The sequence below is a fragment of the Gracilinanus agilis genome, chromosome 1, assembly GCF_016433145.1.
Source record: "Gracilinanus agilis isolate LMUSP501 chromosome 1, AgileGrace, whole genome shotgun sequence".
NCBI classification, from domain to species: Eukaryota; Metazoa; Chordata; class Mammalia; order Didelphimorphia; family Didelphidae; genus Gracilinanus; species Gracilinanus agilis.
The window spans coordinates 270,324,804-270,341,498 of NC_058130.1; positions in this window are offsets into that span (position 1 = coordinate 270,324,804).

A 16,695-nucleotide genomic window follows, 5' to 3' on the forward strand; every position below is an offset into this window, starting at 1 on the left:
TATCTGTGGAGGCCTGAGGTCACTCTTTACCTAACTTGTCTCTCCCAAGGCCTCAACCCTTGCCCCTTATTCCCCAATGTCTGAGCCAAGGTTTTTCTTTTAGGTTTGATATTTATCTCCAAATTAGGAAAGGTAAACATGAGTGACCAAACTGAAACTGATGCAATCAGGTGGATCCAAGCTCCTCCCTCCCACCCACTTTTTCCTTTAGTTAACATTTCAATCATCCTTCTGTCAGAAACTTAAATGTATAAACTGAAATCTTAGTAATTCAAGTGAAAAAGTCTCCTTTGATCAGGCAGGAACCTTTGCTTTATCATAAAATCATTGCATCTTAGACTTGCATTTGTCCTTAAAGCTCACTTAGTCCAACCTCCTTGGCCCAGTGCAGAAACCCTTCCTGAGAATCAAACACTGTATAATTTAGCTCCTGCCTAACACTTCCAGACTCAGAGCTCCCTACTTCAAAAATCGGTCCTTTAGGTAGCTGAAGAGTTCTAGTTGTTAAAAAATTACAAAGGCTTTTTATGAGGTCTGAAATCAGTCCCTATATAACATTTTTTTTTTAAAACCCTTACCTTCCATCTTAGAAACAATACCAAAGCAGAAGAGTGTTAAGGCCTATGCAATGGGGGTTAAGTGATTACACAGGATTACACAGGCAGGAAGTATCTATTTTGAACCCAGGACTGCCCATCTCCAGGTCTAGCTCTCTATCCACTGAACCACCTAGCTATCCCTCCCCTACGTAACTTTCACTCTTTTAAAAATTAGTTGTCTTCTGGAGTTACTCAAAATAAGTTTCCTTCTAGTTTCACTAGGTATCCCTTTTAATATATTTAATTCAACTCAGTTGAATTAACATTTATTAAACATCTATTTGAGAAAGACCCAGTGTTAGGTGTTAATAATACAAGTATAAAATAAAAACATTATCCCTACGCTCAGATCCAGAATGTAAAAACACATTTACATGATAAGGAGAGACAAGTTCACACAAATTAAGTTTGATAAAAGGGGCAAATGATGATGGGGACAAAGTAGAGATTCAAAGGAAATATCCTAGGAAAATCTGAGAAGGGATGGATCACTTTTAACTGGGAAGATCAAAAAAAGCTATACAAAGAAGGTAGCACTGATAAGGATTCCAAAATCTGGAATTGAAAGAAGTGAAACCCTTTCATAAAGGACAGGTACCCTCCACAGATTTATAGAGGCAAGAGATTAACATCTTGAATTCTGGGATCAGCTAATAGTCCAGTTTGGCTAGATCTCAAGTATTCATGAGGGAGGCAGGTAGTTTGGAGCCAGAGATCCACTAAAACATGCTTTGGCGATTATTTTGGCAGATGGATTAGAGGGGGAGGGACTGGAAATAAAGAGAGCAATTAGGAAGTTATTACTGTAGGCTAGGCAAGAAGTGACAAGGGGCTGAATTTAGGACAGTGGTAGTATGAGTGAAGAGGAAAATATAGGACTAAAATCAACAGGATTTGACAAATAATTTGTTGTGGGGAATTAGAGAAAGGAAAGATTCAAAGATAGCAGATCTAAAACCTGAATGGCTACCACTGATGGGTTTATAACCCACTAAGGGGCCAAGGGAGACTGCATTTGATGGAACTCTGAGGATCCAGTTGGGCTGAGGCTGAGAATTCTGGGGACTGAAAACCAATGGTCACTCACTGTTCTATGGACCTTTTGGGAAGGACAGGGAGGTGGGTGGCAGTTTCCCTGTGTAGCAATCCAGGTATACATTAATCTTGATATTATTTTAAAAGTGCTCAAAAACTGACTCTTATATTACTTATGATTGATGTCTGTAACCTTGAGTTAAATTGAACCTCAGCCTGGCCAGATTCCTAGCCCTTCCCTAAGGCTACACTCCAGAAGATTGGTCAGTTACTTCAGTTTCCTTATTATACCTAAAACAATCAATTAACATATGTATCAAACAACCATAGATGCCTTAGGCCTTATGAATTCCTGATCTGGGTATTGTCTTAGAATCCAGCAGTTTATATCTTGTGATGATTACCTCATAATGTTAATATATCAGACCACTTGGCTCTTCCCTTCCCCCTATACTGTTGTAACCCCAATAAAAATAGCAGTATGGCAGCTGAGGATGAAGCTCTTGTCCACCAGAGCTTACTGGCTGTTTGACTACCCTATACTAGAACTTTCTAACGTCTGCGGGTCTTTATTCTCTCCTTATGTTCTCATTCCTTTAGTCCTTAACCCGTAACCCATTTTCTCTCAGTCCTTGGTTCCCCTTTCTGAGTGTCCTACCCACTAGGAATCTTCATGAAGTCAGTGGATGGCTTCACCCTGAGACCCTGAATATCTCAGAAAGCCTAAATCTGAGATTTTGCCAGATCTTCTGCTACTATAGCCAACCTAATTGATTCTACATCTTCAGTGAACATCTGGGAAGCCAAATATTGCAGTTTCCCTGTTGGCCAAGGAGCCTGAGAGTCTGGTGGGAGGGAATTGGCCCTTGGGGGACTAACTAAGCCTAGGTTGTGTTTAGTTATTGCCCTTTCCTCTTCAGCCATTTGTAACCTTTTAGGATAGGAGTTTTACTGGGGTCCTGAGTCAGTTAACTAAGATTGAAAGTTACAGAAGAAATCTAGTTACTGTTCAACCCTGGGAGAGACTGGGAATAGATTATCAATAGTTTCATCCTCACCCTCTTTCCTGAAATCCTTTCCCTTAATCCCTGAGTACCTTGTTCCCCAATAAATCCCAGTTGAGTTATTTTAAGACAGAGTTGGAAGAGTGATTTCAAGGTGAAAGGCCGCATCATGTGGGTGGCTGTGGAAGGAACACAAACTCCATATTGATGGGCAGTCAGTTTGGGGTAGGGGGAGGCTTTCCCCCAAATAACCTGGCTCTGGGTAATTGAGGGGAGCCATTTGGGTCTCATTTAACTCCCAACATCTTCCTCTATCCTCCCTACTCCAGCACATCCATTTTGGGGAACCTCCTCGTGTGCTATACCCCAAGAGTCTCCCTAGCAAGGAGGGGTGGAGTGAGTGGATTGGACCCATATGCATTCAGCTAGGGGGGGGTTACCAGAGCACACCCCATCTATCAGCTAACACCCCCCTCTGACACTTGTATAAAAATATTTATAACTGCGCTCTTTGTGGTGGCAAAAAATTGGAAAATGGGGATGCCCTTGGATTGGGGAATGGATAAACAAATTGTGGTATCTGTTGGTGATGGAATACTATTGTGCTATAAGGAATAATGAGCTGGAGGAATTCCATGTGAACTGGAATGACCTCCAGGAACTGATGCAGAGTGAAAGGAGCAGAACCAGAAGAACATTGTACACAGAGGCTGATACACTGTGGTACAATCGAATGTAACGGACTTCTCTACTAGAAGCAATGCAATGGTCCAGGACAATTGTGAGGGAATTATGAGAAAAAGCACTATCCACTTCCAGAAAAGGAACTGTGGGAGTAGAAACACAGAAGAGAAACAACTGCTTGATCACATGGGTCCATGGGGATATAATTGGGGATGTAGTCTCTAAACAACCACCCTAGTGCAAATATCAATAATATGAAATAAGTCTTTATCAATGACACATGTAAAACCCACTGGAATTGCAGGGGTGGGAAGAGGGGAAAGAAAGAACATGAATCATGTAACCATGGAAAATTTTTCTTAATTAATCAATTAAATAAAAAAAAACAAAACCTGTATGGCTAAGAGGATGACGGTTTCATAATCAGTAATATGGGAGTAGTTAGGTAGCAAAGTGGATAGAGAGCTAGACCTGGAATTGCTGAGGACCTGGGTTCAAATCTAGTCACAGATATTTCCTAGCTGTCTGACTATGGACAAGTTATTTAACCTTGATGGCCTAGCCATTGCCATTCTTCTGTCTTAGAATTGATACTAAAACAGAAGATAAGGGTTAAAAAAAAACAGTAATAGGGAAATTGGGAGGATGGGCGATTTTAAGAGGAAAGTAATGATCCTCTTTTGGACTTTTGTTGGATTTGTAGTGACAGCAAGCTATCCAGGTGAAAATGTGGGATTAGACCTCAGGGGAGAATCTGGGGCTAGCTACACAGATTTTGAGATCATGAAGTAGAAAGTGATGTGCCAGGAGAATTATCCCAGTAATTGAGCCTGAACCACCAATGCAAGATGCAAAGGGACTTTATTGTCTTAGTTTAAACCAAGGGTCTCATATGGAAATGTGTGACCACGAGCTGTGCCAGAACTGGGTTTTTAATAGAGTGGTAGGCAGCTGGGGGAGGGATAGGGAGATGTCTCCAAGGTAGGTCTGGGAGGTGGGTGGTCCCTTCAGATAATCAGGGAAAGTCAGGAAGGAATTCCTTCAGGTAAGGGGTAAGGTCTGGAAGCCAAAGGTCTGTAAGTTAGGAATTCCTACTGTTGGATTTAAAAATCAGTCTGGCAGTCTACTGAACTATTTCTGGCCTGGACAAGCTACCCCCAGCCCCCAAGGTTTCCCAGCACAGTCTTCCTTATCTTCCCCTATCATAAACCTAAAACTGAAGCTATCTTATCTGATGAATATTAACCTTCTAGAATGTTTGTCTATGTTTGCCTGCCTTACAATATTTGCCAAATGCTTCCAGACCCCTGACCCTGAAACCCCCCCCCCCCAGATGCTTCCTGACCACCTGTCCCTGACACTACCTTGATAATTATGTATGTACCAACCCCCTTCCCCAAACATTTCTATATAAACTCTTGGCTGAGAATTCCAAGGGGTCGTTCAGGCATGCCTCTCTGCCTAGCGACCCTAGCTATTATTGCTAGTAAAGAATGAGCCTCTTCTTGCATATTGCATTGTCAGTGTGATTCTTCCTTCGGCCATGAACCTGGGTTAGGTATTAAAATTTGGGTACCTTTGGGTACAACACTACAGACAAGCCTATTTCACTATAATGTTATTCAAGAGTCTGGAGTTTTAATTCTGACTCTTTCTGGGTTCTACAAAAGAACAGTCAGGGTTCTGGAATCAGAGACCTTGCTTGGTTCAAATTCCTTTTCTGTGTCTACTACTTGTGCAACCTTAGAAAAGTCTTTTAATGATAGCTAGAATTGCAGAGCCATCTTGGGATGGCAGAGGACAGGCCACAATCCAGCTAAATTCTTCCAACATTCCCCTCCAAATAACTTTAAAACAAAACCTTAAATCAAATTTTGGTGCATTACTGAAGCTGTCCAGCAGCTCCACGAAGATTCCTAGTGGAAAAGGGGAACCAGGGACTGAGAGAAAATGGCTTACGGGTTAAGGACTAAGGGAAAGAGAACATAAGGCGAGAATAAAGACCCGCAGACATAGAAAGTTCTGGCATAAGGTAGACAGACAGCGAGTAAGCTCTGGTGGACAAGAGCTTCCATGGTTAGGAGCTTTGATGGTTAAGAGCTTCCATGGTTCAGAGCTTCACTGGGATGAAGCTCTGATGGTAAAGAGCTTAGATGGTTCAGAGCTTAACCCTCAGCTACTATACTGCTATTTTTATTGGGGTTACAACAGTATAGGGGGAAGGGAAGAGCCAAGTGGTCTGATACATTAACATTATGAGGTAATCATCACAAGATACAAACTGCTGAATTCTAAGACAATACCCAGATCAGGAGTTCATAAGGCCTAAGGCATCTATGGTTGTTTGATACATATGTTAATTGATTGTTTTAGGTATAATAAGGAAACTGAAGTAACTGACCAATCTTCTGGAGTGTAGCCTTAGGGAAGGGCTAGGAATCTGGCCAGGTTGAGGTTCAATATAACTCAAGGTTACAGACATCAATCATAAGCAATAAAAGAGTCAGTTTTTGAGCACTCTTAAAATAATATCAAGATTAATGTATGCTTGGATTGCTACCATTACTCCAATCTAAAAAAATTTAGGAGGTTTGCAGAAGAAATGTGTGACATTGGGATTGGGACTGGACTGGAGGACAGGCTATGGCAGCACCAGGGGCAGGTCTGGGAGGCAGTTTTGAGAGCATTAGCAATTTCTGTAGTTTTCAGGCCAGATAGGGGAAAAGGGTCAGAAAAGATTATAGGGGACCCATTCCTCATCCTGAGGGTAGCTGGTGCTGATTGAAAACTCTATTACCTATACATAGTTTGGGGCCACAGTTCCAGAATAGAGAGAGCACTTATGGTTGGTCACAAGGAAACAGGGGCCCTGATCACAATTTCAAAGCAGAGAAGAGCACTACCACTTGAGACTACCAGAGAACAGGAGACCTAAAGCCAAAAGGAATGCTAGCAATTGCAGCTGTTGGGAAACAAGAGACATTCCTATGTAAGAACCAGAGCACAGACCAAAAGAGCAGTGACTACACCTCTACCCAGATCATGCTACCCTGGAAGCACCTAAAACCTGTGGACCTCCAAAACTAGCTCTGAAAACTGCTAAACAAAAAAGCCTAAAGCTTAGGATAGTAATTTCCCACCCCCAGGCAAACAGAGCCCAATGTTAATATAAAGTTCAAAATCAAGAAATAGACTGGGAAAATAAGTCCAAAAGAAATTGACTGTAAAAAGTTACTATAATGGCAAGGAAGGCCAAGACAAAAATTCAGAAAAAGATAATAATGTGAAAAATGACCATTCTGAAAAGTTTCAAAGGAAAAAAACCAATTAGACCCAAATCCAATAAGAATTCCTGAAAAAGTTAAAGAAAGAGATGTGTGGAAGAGGAAAAATTGGGGAAAGAAATGGGTAGTGCAAGAAAATTATGAAAAGAGAATTAACAGCTTGTTAAAAGACGCACACGAAAAATACCAAAGAAAATAACATCTTAAAAAACCAGAACTGACCTTTGATAAAAGAGGCACAAAAATCCACTGAAGAAAAGAATTTTTTAAAAAGTAAAACTGGCCAAAAGGAAAAAGAAGCATAAAAGCTCATTGAAGAAAATAACTTTTTAAAAATCAGAATTAGGGGGCAGCTAGGTGGCTCAGTGGATTGAGAGCCAGGCCTAGAGATGGGAAGTCCTATGTTCAAATCTGGCCTCAGACATTTCGTAGCTGTGTGACCTTGGGCAAGTCACTTGACCCCCATTGCCTATCCCTTACCACTCTTCTTCCTTGGAACCAATATATAGTATTGATTCCAAGACGGAAGGTAAGGCTTTAAAAAAAAAAAATCAGAATTGGACAAGTGAAAGCTCATGACTTCATGAGGCTTTAAGAAACAATACAACAAAGTCAAAAGAAGAAGAAGAAAAATAGAAGAAAATGTGAAATGACTCATTGGAAAAAACAACTGACCTAGGAAATAAATCAAGGAGAGATAATTTAAGAATTATTTAACTACATGAAAGCCATGATTAAAAAGAGCCTAGACATCACATTTCAAAAAATTTTAAAGGAAAACTGCCCTAATATCTTAGATCTATTGAACAGAATAGAAATTGAAAGACTCCATCAATCACCACCTGAAAGAGAACCCAAAATGAAAGCATTATAACCAAATTCCAGAGCTTCTAGGTCAAGGAGAAAATACTTCACACAGTCAGAAATGAACTGTTCAAATATAGTAGAGCCACAGTCAGCTCACAAAATATTTTAGAGGCTTCTATGTTAAAGGAACTGAGGACTTGGAATATGATATTCCAGATGACAGAGTAATAGGACTATAATCAAGAATAACAAAAAAAAAAAAAAAAAAAAAAAAGAATAACCTACCCAGAAAAACTGAATATAATCAGAGATAAAAATGGATATTTAAAGATAGAGAATTTTTAAGCATTCCTGATGAAAATACCCTGAGATGGATGAAAAATTTTATTTTTAAACATCTCAAGAGAAGCATAAAATGTTAATATGAAAGAGAAATAATAAGGAATTTAATATAGTGAAATTGTTTTATTCCTATATGAGATGATATAAGATTATTTATTGAATAATATATTGATTTAAGTACTAATATTTAATTAATTGATAAATGTTTAATTAGTAATTAAGTAAAATAAATATTAATACTAAATTAATAACATTTAATTAACAATATAATTGTTATTAATTATTAGGGCAGTTTGAATCAGAGGGCTTGGGTCAATTAAGTTGGGATGATCTAAAAAGAAGTAGTTAAGAGAGATGCACTGGGAGAAAGGGAAGAGAGAGATAGAATGAAGAAATTGTTCTCACATAAAAGAGGTGTGCAAATAAGAGCTTTTACAGTGAAGGAGAAAATGGGGTGGGAGGGATGCCTGAACTTCACTCTCATTAGAATAGTTTTAAAGAGAGAATGTATGTACACACTCAATTGGTTATAGAAATCTGACTTACCCATTGGGGAAGAGGAGACAGAAGGGATATGAGGGGCAGTGATGGGTAGATTAAGGAAGGTAGAAGTCAGAAATAAAACAGACTTTTGAAGAGGGGCAGGATAAAGAGAGAGAGAGATATAAACAGAAAAAATGGGATGGAAATATAGTTAGTAATCATAACTAGGAATGTGAATGGGACAAGCTCACTCATAACATGGAAGCAGAAGGCAGAATGGATTAGAAACCAAAATCCACAATATATTGTTTACAAGAGAGACACTTGAAATAGATCAATACACACAGAATTAAAATAAGGGGTTGAAGTAAAATCTATTATGTTTCAGTTGGAGTTAAAAAAACAAACAATAAAGCAATCATGAGCTCAGACAAAACAAAAGCAAAATTAGACCCAATTTTAAAAGACAATTAGGCAGTGAAGTAATATCACACACCTTTTGACCTAGCTACTAAGTTTATATCCCAGAGAGATCAAAGGAAAAGGAAAAAACCTCTAAGTACAAAAATACATTTACAGCAACTCTTTGCAGTGGCAAAGAATTGGAAATTGAAATGATATCCATCATTTATTTGGGGAGTAGACAAAACCACCAAGAGAGAAAATATAGAGAGGAAAGAAAAGGGCCCAGGACAGAGCCATATGAGACACTCACAAGTGAGGTGATGGATGAGGCAGAAGATGAGATGATGAACCAATGAAAAGCAAACAAGATAGAACTGATCAGACAAAGAAGAACCAGGAGGTAGCCTCAGACACTTTCTTGCTGTGTGAACCTGGGGGAGTCACTTAACCCTGTTTCCTTAGCCCTTGCCCTTCTGTCTTAGAGTTGTTACTAAGATAGAAAGTGAGGGTTTTAAGAAAAAAAGAAGAGCTAAGAAAGAGTAGAGGGTCAAGGAAGTTGAGACTATCCTGAAGGACTGGGCTAATTAACAGTGTCAAATTCTTACAGAAGGCCTAGGAGAATAACTAAGAAAAAGCCTCCTTTGTTTCTTCTCTTCTGCAGTTTTTAAAAATTCCTTTGTAGGTTATATTTTCTATCTATATTCAGGCTTTAGAGCTTCAGACCAGGGTCAGGGACCATTTTGATCCAGGTGGCATCATATGCAGAAAAGACTACTTCAAAAGACCTCTGTGGCCCTCACAAAGATTCTCAAACGACCAGATCTCTTAGCCCAAGGCAGAAAGATAAACTAAACTTTAATCTACACTGCAGTGGCCGACCCTACCTTTATCTATCTTGTGGCTCTGACAGATGCAAAAAAATCTGGAAGAAACTCTAGCAACCAGAAGCAGGACCCAGCAGTCGGGTTTGTAGTGTCCATGATTCTCACAACAGGTTTTTCCTAAGTTTTTTCTAAGTTTTAATTTTAACAAAACTCAAATTAATATAAAACAAAACAAAAAACCTCACTGTAGACTAACCCAGCCTGCCTTCAGTGTGGATAAAAGCTCCTTGACTTTAAGGACTGTTTTCATTTTTGTCTCAGTGAGAATATAATATAAGGGATAGGGAAAGAGTCAAGAAGACATATCCTACATGTGGGTCTCTGTGTAATTGCCTAATTTATTAGTGAAACACAAACAATTAACTCTCAAGATGATGAGTTACAAAAGCTCTGCCTTGGTAAAAGGGGCTTCCTTCACCAGTGATATCACTGATCCAGACTGACTGACTGACTGACTGACTGAATGAATGAATGAATCCCTGGCCTTGATGGAAAAACTGAGTTACTTAGCTCAGATCAGGGCATTGGTCAGGGAGAGAGAGATGATAGCGGATCACATGGGATGAAGAGAGAAAAAGGGGGACCTTTCATGTTAAGAACAATGGTGGTAGTGTAAGAAGTGGGTGTTGATATTATTTGGGGTGAGCTCTGTTCACCCCCACCTAACAGGTATGTGTGGGCCAACGCTGCTTACTTCCCCCCCTTACTTGGAAGACTTTAGAGGGTGCAGTTCACTAGGGGACTCCCCAAAATGGAAGGGTTGTCATGGAGATGGTAAGGGAAGGTGTTTAAGAATAGCTTAAGACCAAAATGGATGTTGTCCAGTGTTCAGAGCCGCTAATGTCCCGTCAAACCTCCCCCATCCCCTTCTCAAAAAGTTTTTCCCTCAAGATGGAACAGAGTGTTCTGGTCCTTCTGTCACCCAACAACACCTTCCCCATTCAAGATCACTATTCCAAAATTCTATTCAATATAATCAATATTACCAGACAGGGATTTATTTAAAGATAAAGCAATTCAGGGTTCAAGGAAAGGGTAAGGGAATTTAGGATAGAGGGTAAAGGTTTGGCTACTCTGTCAAAATGAGCTGCTATCTGGGGTGAGCAGTACTGGATCTCTTCTGAAGCTTTTATCTCAGTAAGTGTCCCAAAACCCCAATAACTCCTATCCACTAATCTAAATAACTAAATCAGAGGAATAACAGAGTAAAAGGATCAAACCGGTTCAAAAAAAAGGTCCCAAGAGCCCGCTCCCCCCGGAGTCCGGCTCTTTGGCCCAAATTAGAGCACTGCTATATCAAATCTCTTCTTAGTTGGTGAATGAAGTTGGCAGAGCAATATTAGCAGTTGATTCTCCAGAAAAATCTCTAAATTGGGGGGTTCAGAAGTCCCAGTTTCACACAGGATCAAGCAATACCCACTACCTTCACCCAACCAAGGTTCAGAATGATGTGTAGAGTGGCAGTTAGAAACCTTCACAGAATTCTCCTCCTCTTCTGGTCCCTCCCTAATGGTTCTTCTTCAAGATTCTTTCCTGGGTTTCTTCTAAAATCCACTTCAGGGATATATGCTTGCTTGCTTCCTTAACTTAAATCCAACCCATTTGTTACAGCAGTACTCACGTATTATTCATTTCTCCTTGTGCCAGTGCTGAAAAGTAAGGGGGTAGACAGGCAGTGGTAAGTTTTGCCAACAGCCTCCCCACGTTGTTAAACTGTTAAAGTTTCCTCCCCCACCATATACATCCCAATCTCTCTCTTCTGATGTGCCTTTTGCATTCCCCCATCCTTATTCCCCCAATTTTAGGGCAATCAGAATCAGCTCCCACCAGGGAGTCCATTCTTTCTCCCAGGTCCTCAGGAGTTAACCTGTCACAAGTATGAGAGGCAGGACAATGCCTGTTGTAGCCATGTACCTTCTCTATCATCGTCCTGTGGCCTGCCTGCGCTGGTTTTTGGTGCTTTTTCCTATAATTTAAACAGACTCAGTGTGGTGGGATCTATTTAATGGATTCGAGATGATGTTAGAGCTTTTTAAATGATTAAATGTGCAGACTATACAAAAGAAAGAATGAACCCCCAGTGGCTAGCACAATGCCTTTTAAGTATCAAGCATTTAATAAACATTTGTTGAATTGGATCCAGTTGTGCTGCTTAACCTCCCCCACACAGCCAAAGATTGCAGGTCCCAGCAATTCTGACCAGAAAAACACTTGGCAAGGTGTGAAGGGGCTGGGAGAGGGGCTGAGAGTGGAGAGAGCTTCAGCTGTGAACCAGATAGACAAAGAGAAAGAAGAATAGTGAGTTTTACAGGAAGGAAAACCTGGAGCCTAGGAATGTGAGTAGATAATGAGAACAGTAGGCTAGGATAAATTGGCATCACCTGTGAACATCTCCATTCAATTCTGTTTCAAAGGTTCTTAGCTTAAGAATCAGAAGGGACCTTAAAGATCATTTTAGTCCAGAGGATTTTATCTTTTTTTATCCTCTTTTGTCATTCTGGTGAAGTTTATGGACCACTAATGAACAGAATGTCTTTAAATACAAAAATAAAACAGAATTACAAAAGGAAATCAATTATATTGAAATATAATTATCAAAAATATTTTTAATAGTACACAGCTGTAGGTTAAGAAGCTCTTATCTATTCTTCTTTTGCTTTGTTTTGTTGATGTTGTTTTGGATGGGAGGAGAGGGGCATTGGCTTCTATTTTTGAGGCTAGGTCTCTATTTTGCCTATGCTGGAAGTGCAGCACTCACTGATGGGCTCAATTCCACTACTGGTTGGCAGGGGAGCTTTGAACCCTTCTATTTACAACCTGGACTGGTTCAACCTCTCTTTCAGCAGCCTGGTCCCCTACCTCTCTCCCTGGATCACCATATTGTTAATAGGTTTAGTGTGTGCTCAATAATTATAGGACTTAGCCTTATTGCAGCTCAGAATGCCTAAACTCAAGTAATCCATCAGCCTCTGTCTCAGAAGCACGCATTACAGATGTGTATACCCCATGCCCAGTACCCTGATCTAGTCTAACTCTCTTTTTACAAATGAGGAAACTAAGGCTCAGAAAATTTAAATGACCCAAAGGCCGTGCAAATGGGAAATAAGGAGAACTAGGATTTGAATTTCTGGCTCTACAGGCAATGAACCTTCTACTATATGCCTTTCCCCACGAGCGGTATACCTACTCTTAAGTCCAGATTCATCCAGAGAATACAAAAATGTATAACATTATTATTTCTCCTTTTATGATTAAAGTTCTCTGGGGAATATATCTTAACATACATATAATTATAATAAAATGTAATACATTTATTAAATAATTAAAAAGAAGTTCAGAGTAAGAGAAGGCACTTGTGACATGTGGCCACCTGCCTTGCGTTCCAATCCAAGAGCCTGGCCTACACACACATAAAAGGTCCCCTCTTTCCTCCTGTATCCCAATTTATGCTCTTTGGGATGTCCCTTTACGGAGGAGTCCTTCCGATTGGAGCACTCCAACTACTGGACAAGAGGCAGGTCTTTTGGACCTGAAGAGTCACTGGGGAAAGAGATAAAGGTCTTCAGGAAGCCAAGAGTCACAAGAGATTCCCACCCCCAGAATGGATGCATAGTAGGCACATCCACCTCTTAACACCCCACTGTCTTTTCTTTATCCCTTAAGAGACTGGTTTAAGATAAACAAAATACTTTGTCTCCATTCTTATTCATTGAGAGAGTAGAGGAAAAAGCAAACTGTAACTTCAATCTTTTTTTTTTAACCCTTACCTTCTGTCTTAGAGGCCCCCTTCTCATTCTTCTCCTTTTTCTAACCTTTGACCCTTGTATTTTCAACCATTTAGTGGCTTTTGTGAAAGAATGTATTAACACTGTACAACTTATGGTCCTGAAACAGCAATATCAATCCCTTTCCGGCCCCCTGGGAACCCCTTATGATGATGCTAACACTTCTGTTTGAGGATGATTCCTCAAAGGTTCATTAAAAGAAGTGGGGAATGATAGGCCTGGGAAGCAGAGCTAATAAAAACAGCAACACCTAATAAATGGTAGGAAAAACCCCCAATCGATAACATCTGGTAAATGGCAGGAAGACCCTAAATAGCAAGGCAGAAGAGCATTGAGGGCTAGGCAATGGGGGTTAAGTGACTTGCTCAGGGTCACATAGCTAGGAAGTGTCTGAGGTCAGATTTGAACTAGGGACTGTCATCTGTAGGCCTGGCTCTCAATCCACTGAGTCACCTAGCTGCCCCCCAACTTCAATCTTTTTTTTTACAAAACCTTAACTTCTGTGTATTGGCTCCTTGGTGGAAGAGTGGTAAGGGTGGGCAATGGGGGTCAAGTGACTTGCCCAGGGTCACACAGCTGGGAAGTGTCTGAGGCCGGATTTGAACCTAGGACCTCCTGTCTCTAGGCCTGACTCTCAATCCACTGAGCTACCAGCTGCCCCTCCAACTTCAATCTTAAGATTAAACCTTTCTTTAAAATCCAAAGGTTGCCTTGGGCTATGCCAAAGAAAGGGGGTACAGACTAGTGTTAAATTCTGTACTCCTTTAAAGTCCTTCTTTGAGGCTCTGTTACACTGATTTGGTGGCAAGTTCTCAAAGACTATAATTAAAAAAAAAAAAACAACACATAAGCAGGTCCTGCCAATTTGGAAAGACTTCCAGGGTGGCTCCTATATGTCATCCAAAGACCTAGCTAGCCAAGTTCAAGAAGGTTTATTGCTTGGCTGACCACAGAATGATGAATTTTTCAGCCAGAACAACTCCTGAAGGCAACCTGCCAAAAACTGACAAGTCACTGTTTGAATTGGTATAAGGTACCTAGGCTGATGAAATAAATCCCTGCTCCTTGAAATAATTGAAGTGTTAATTTTCTCCCCCTGTCTCTGCCCTAAAGAAGCTTACCATCTATTTGAGACATAACATCCACACAGGACCCTTATAATCTGAATCCTTTCATGTTAGAGTTGGAATCATTCTGACAAATTGTATAGATTAGCCCAGGGGTCGGCATCGTATGGCTCTCAAGCCATATCTGGCTCCACCTCCTGACAGGCCAGTCCGGGCAGAGCCCCAGGATGTGCCCAGGGGGCCCTTCAGCCCCTGCCCCATATTCCAGCGCCTTCTGCCTCCATCCTCCTCCTTCCGCAGGCGTTTATGGCTCTCACAGCCAAAAAGGTTGCCAACCATTGGATTAGACCCTTCATTTTACAGATGAGAAAACTTGGGCCCATGTCATATTAATTATAATCCCAGCGCTTAGCGTCCGGCACACATTGGTGCTTTCATCTTCAGTTTTCAAAGAAGACCAATGACAGCACTGGGTGATGTCTTGACTCCAACATGTATTGGATTCAAGGAAGGCAGAGTTGCACAAAGTCCTCAGCCTCACTCTCTCTTCCAGAGTCACTGAAGTTCTATAGCAAGACAAAATTCAGAACAACTGGTGATGGTCCAGCATGCAATGGATGACCGCAGCATTTTTTCTATGGCCATTTGAACAAATTGTTCTTTTTTTAAGTTAAATTTTTAAATTTTAAATTTTATTTTTTTCCAAATTACCAATATAATTTTTAATATTCATTTTTTGACATTTTGTAATCTATGTCCTCTCTCGCCATCCCATCCCTCCTGTCTCCTGAGAAAGTTTGAAGTACATTATCATGTAATACATATTTTCACATTCGTCATCTTGTAAAAGAAGACATATCGCTTACAGTAGAGAAAAACTCATGGAGGAAATAAAGGGCGGAATGGTATTCAATCTGCATTTAGACTCCATCTTTTCCTTCTCTGGCAGTGGATATCCTTTTTCACGATGAGTCCCTCGCAGTTGTCCTGGATCCTTGCACTGCTGATAATAGTTAAGGCATTCACAGCTGATCATCATAGATTATTGTTGTTACTGTGTATGACATTCTCCCGGTTCTGCTCACTTCATATAAATCTTTCCAGGTTTTACATGGCCATCTTACTTGTTATTTCTTTTGACACAATAGTATTCCATTACAAATGTATACCACAACTTGAACAAAGTGTTGTTATCTGCCCTTTCCACAGGGGAAGTCCTCATACATTTGTAAGAGATACCCCTCTAACTCAACCTGGTTTAGCCCATCTGTCAAGATGGTTTACCAGAATGTGACCATTGGGTATGCTACTTGAGCTTCATAAATCTTTATTGGACTTTATTGGGCCTTCCCTGAGGTATCTTAAGTGATAGAACCAGATTTCCAGATTACCAGACTAACGGTTTGCAAAAATCTGTCTCAAACTAATAAATTTGTAAGTTGGCAGTCTCCAGCTAACAAATGATTGTGTTCCAGAAACCCATTTATAAATGAAAGGATTGGAGATCTAACTATTGAAAAGTCTTCAGAGGCCATCTAGTTCAAACTCTTCATTTTGCAGATTGGGAAATTGAGACACAGGTAGGTTTTTGTGGCTTGTGCAAGATCACACCAGGTAGGCATGGGAGAAAGGCCTTAAATCCAGATCCTCCAATTCCAGAGCTCTTTCCCTTGTTCCAGGATTCTTCAAAGTCATTCAGAATCTGAAACACAGTTTCCTATAAACACACAGTTATAAATGGTGGCTAAGTTCCCAGACTAACTCACAAAAGCCTATTTAATCCTTTAATCCAACACAATTTCCACTACTAACCAACAAGATAGTGATTCTCTTGCCTCCAACATAGAACTGGCCTGACAGCTATGGTCCAAATGGAGTACTATGTAAAGTAGGTATTAATAAGTTTGAATCTGAATAGATAATACTGGCTGCTATTATCAAGAACGAAATCAAGAAGAAGGTTTGGATTGGAGAGAGATAAAGGGCTTTTTGGTTCATGCTGAGTTTGAACAGTAACACATTCTTGGACTCAGGAAGACCTACGTTCGAGTCCCGCCCCTGACATGTAATATGTTATTCTGTTGTGTTTGACTCTTTATGACCCCATTTGGGGTTTTCTGGGCAAAGATATTAGAGTTGTATGCCATTTCCTTCTCTAGCTCATTTTCCAGATGAAAAAACTGAGGCAAATAAGATTAAGTGACTTGCCCAGGATCACACAGCTAGTAAATGCCTGAGGCCAGATTTGAACTCAGGAAGATGTCTTCCTGACTCCAAGCCCTTTGCTCTATTCATATCCAGCTGCCTATATATGTG